Source organism: Pelophylax lessonae (genome assembly GCF_965119305.1).
Source record: "Pelophylax lessonae genome assembly, chromosome: 2".
Lineage (NCBI taxonomy): Eukaryota > Metazoa > Chordata > Amphibia > Anura > Ranidae > Pelophylax > Pelophylax lessonae.
The window spans coordinates 19,600,741-19,604,910 of NC_138769.1; the positions used below are offsets into that span (position 1 = coordinate 19,600,741).

Sequence of the window (4,170 nt, forward strand, 5' to 3'; positions counted from 1 at the left end):
TGGTCGAAGTGGTTAAGGGGGACAAGTCCTTCCGGTCCAGAACTGGTTACGTTTATTTCCGCTTTAAAAAAAAAAGTAAAGCCATGTGCTCTCATCTCTCACCAATCCATTGTTCTGCAGCTAGCAAGGCACATGCTGATAGGAGGAGAGAGCAGAGTAACAGAGATGAGCTCATCAGTCTGATATTTCTCCTTTCACTGTCCAGTCACAGGCAGGGGAGTGATAAAGCTGGCTACACACTATACAATTTTTATACAATTTTCTAGTAAACCTTTCTTTTAGATTTTTATCAAAACCATATAATATGAGGTCAAACCTAAACCCTTTCAAACTGTATGGGATCAGGCCGGCCCTTGCACTACATAGTTGAATCTAGAGGAAATAGAACAACAATTTTATGTGTATCCAGCTTTAGACTTGTAAATATTCCTGATCTTCGGGAGAGAAAAATCGACTTATTTTTCAGCCAGACTAGGCTGTGCTGTGTGGCAGAGCTGATTTAACGTCAGGTCTGGATGGACAGAGCAATAAATCTTTTGGCAGGCAGAACAGTTTCTTTATACACCGATTAGCCATAACGTTATCACCACCCATCCATTTGTGAGTAGGTCCCCCCTTTTTGCTGCCAAATCCGCCCTGATTGGTTAAGGTGTGGACTGTCTCCACTAGACCTCTGAAGGTATGCTGTGGTATCTGGCACCAAGCCGTTAGTAGAAGATCCTGTTAAGTCCTGTAAGTTGGGAGGTGGGGCCTCCATGGATAGGACTTGTTTTTCCAGCACATTCCATAAATGCTCTGTGGATTGAGATCTGGAGAATTTGGAGGTCCACACCTCAAACTTGTCTTCCTCTAACCATTCATGAATTCATCAGACCAGGCCACCTTCTTCTATTACTCCATGTCTCCATCAATGAGCCTTTGCTCCCCCACCTCCATCAATGAGCCTCCGCTCCCCCACCAATGAGCCTCCGCTCCCCCACCTCCACCAATGAGCCTCCGCTCCCCCACCTCCACCAATGAGCCTCCGCTCCCCCACCTCCACCAATGAGCCTCCGCTCCCCCACCTCCACCAATGAGCCTCCGCTCCCCCACCTCCACCAATGAGCCTCCGCTCCCCCACCTCCACCAATGAGCCTCCGCTCCCCCACCTCCACCAATGAGCCTCCGCTCCCCCACCTCCACCAATGAGCCTCCGCTCCCCCACCTCCACCAATGAGCCTCCGCTCCCCACCTCCACCAATGAGCCTCCGCTCCCCACCTCCACCAATGAGCCTCCGCTCCCCACCTCCACCAATGAGCCTTCGCTCCCCACCTCCACCAATGAGCCTTCGCTCCCCACCTCCACCAATGAGCCTTCGCTCCCCACCTCCACCAATGAGCCTTCGCTCCCCACCTCCACCAATGAGCCTTCGCTCCCCACCTCCACCAATGAGCCTTCGCTCCCCACCTCCACCAATGAGCCTTCTCTCCCCACCTCCACCAATGAGCCTTCGCTCCCCACCTCCACCAATGAGCCTTCGCTCCCCACCTCCACCAATGAGCCTTCGCTCCCCACCTCCACCAATGAGCCTTCGCTCCCCACCTCCATCAATGAGCCTTCGCTCCCCACCTCCATCAATGAGCCTTCGTTCCCCACCTCCATCAATGAGCCTTCGTTCCCCACCTCCATCAATGAGCCTTCGTTCCCCACCTCCATCAATGAGCCTTCGTTCCCCACCTCCATCAATGAGCCTTCGTTCCCCACCTCCATCAATGAGCCTTCGTTCCCCACCTCCATCAATGAGCCTTCGTTCCCCACCTCCATCAATGGGCCTTTGCTCCCCACCTCCATCAATGGGCCTTTGCTCCCCACCTCCATCAATGGGCCTTTGCTCCCCACCTCCATCAATGGGCCTTTGCTCCCCACCTCCATCAAATGAGCCTTTGCTCCCCACCTCCATCAATGAGCCTTTGCTCCCCACCTCCATCAATGAGCCTTTGCTCCCCACCTCCATCAATGAGCCTTTGCTCCCCACCTCCATGAATGAGCCTCCGCTCCCCCACCTCCATCAATGAGCCTTTGCTCCCCACCTCCATCAATGAGCCTTTGCTCCCCACCTCCATCAATGGGCCTTCGCTCCCCACCTCCATCAATGGGCCTTCGTTCCCCACCTCCATCAATGGGCCTTCGTTCCCCACCTCCATCAATGGGCCTTCGTTCCCCACCTCCATCAATGGGCCTCCGCTCCCCACCTCCATCAATGGGCCTCCGCTCCCCACCTCCATCAATGGGCCTTCGTTCCCCACCTCCATCAATGGGCCTTCGTTCCCCACCTCCATCGATGAGCCTCCGCTCATCCACCTCCATCAATGGGCCTTCGTTCCCCACCTCCATCAATGAGCCTTCGTTCCCCACCTTCATCAATGAGCCTTCGTTCCCCACCTCCATCAATGAGCCTTCGCTCCCCACCTCCATCAATGAGCCTTCGCTCCCCACCTCCATCAATGAGCCTTCGCTCCCCACCTCCATCAATGAGCCTTCGCTCCCCCACCAATGAGCCTCCGCTCCCCACCTCCTCCTCCAATGAGCCTTCGCTCCCCACCTCCTCCTCCAATGAGCCTTCGCTCCCCACCTCCTCCTCCAATGAGCCTTCGCTCCCCACCTCCTCCTCCAATGAGCCTTCGCTCCCCACCTCCTCCTCCAATGAGCCTTCGCTCCCCACCTCCTCCTCCAATGAGCCTTCGCTCCCCACCTCCTCCTCCAATGAGCCTTCGCTCCCCACCTCCTCCTCCAATGAGCCTTCGCTCCCCACCTCCTCCTCCAATGAGCCTTCGCTCCCCACCTCCTCCTCCAATGAGCCTTCGCTCCCCACCTCCTCCTCCAATGAGCCTTAGCTCCCCACCTCCTCCTCCAATGAGCCTTAGCTCCCCACCTCCTCCTCCAATGAGCCTTAGCTCCCCACCTCCTCCTCCAATGAGCCTTAGCTCCCCACCTCCTCCTCCAATGAGCCTTAGCTCCCCACCTCCTCCTCCAATGAGCCTTAGCTCCCCACCTCCTCCTCCAATGAGCCTTAGCTCCCCACCTCCTCCTCCAATGAGCCTTAGCTCCCCACCTCCTCCTCCAATGAGCCTTAGCTCCCCACCTCCTCCTCCAATGAGCCTCCGCTCCACCACCTCCTCCACCAATGAACCTCCGCTCCACCACCTCCTCCACCAATGAACCTCCGCTCCACCACCTCCTCCACCAATGAACCTCCGCTCCACCACCTCCTCCACCAATGAACCTCCGCTCCACCACCTCCTCCACCAATGAACCTCCGCTCCACCACCTCCTCCACCAATGAACCTTCACTCCCCATAACCCTGTCATCGGTTGGCCAGGTTCTCCTTCCTCGGACCACTCTTGGTAGACTCTGTAACTCTGCAGATTGGGAACATCCCAGAAGAGCTGCAGTTTTGGAGTTGCTCTGACCCAGTCGTCTATCCATTACAGTCTGGCTCTTATCAAAGTCACTCAAATCCTTACGCTTTCCCATTTTTTTTTTTTTTTTCTGCTTTCAACTTCAGAGACCACATGCTGCCTAATATGTCCTACTGACTTTCAGGTGCCATTGTAACGAGATAATTCATGTTATCTAGTTTACCTGTCAGTGGTCATAATTTTATGGCTGATCTGTTTTTTTTTTTTTTTTTTTTTTTTTTTAGCTATTTGCCTGGAGTTCAGCATTATCATTCCAATCACAGCAGATTGCCATCAGTGTCTCATCTGCCATGATGATAAATATCAGTGTGTGTGTGGGGGGGTTCATGGAACAGTCTTTATTTTCCAGCTGGCTGGCAGTGACACGGCTGGGTCGGGGATGTCAGGATAGCAGCGTTGTGGCATTGCTCAGTTCCTCTCTGCTGAGAGTGACGGTGCAGAGGATGGAAATACTGCAGCATCTTCCTCTTTTCTGAGATTCATCCTGGAAATTGGGTGACTCACCACATCAGAGGAGCCGAGGCCGCTGTGTTCGCTCTGACATTGTGCGCACAGCGCTGGCACAGCCTGGGCCATCCGTGAGTGCTTCTGTCTGTGTATTGGTGTGTGTGTGTGTGCTGCGCTCCTGTATGTGTGTTGTGTGCTCATTGATGAGGCTCACCCTATTCAAATTATTTTGGATTGGGAGGGTGAAATCACCAGGGCTGGTG

At 54.4% G+C, this 4,170-nt stretch overlaps 1 protein-coding gene across 6 annotated transcripts in view; it reads left to right on the forward strand.

Annotated features, from left to right (window-relative positions):
* ATP6V1A (ATPase H+ transporting V1 subunit A) overlaps positions 1 to 4,170 on the forward strand; it is a 111,668-nt gene that overhangs the window by 21,031 nt on the left and 86,467 nt on the right. For 2 of the 6 annotated variants that reach the window (XM_082247268.1, XM_082247270.1), the window contains exon 1: positions 3,905 to 4,038. The exons of the other annotated variants lie outside the window; for them this stretch is intronic. The gene's annotated coding sequence lies outside the window, so the exon portion shown is untranslated. Of the gene's footprint in view, positions 1 to 3,904; positions 4,039 to 4,170 lie in introns of those variants that run through there. 6 annotated transcript variants of the gene reach the window in all.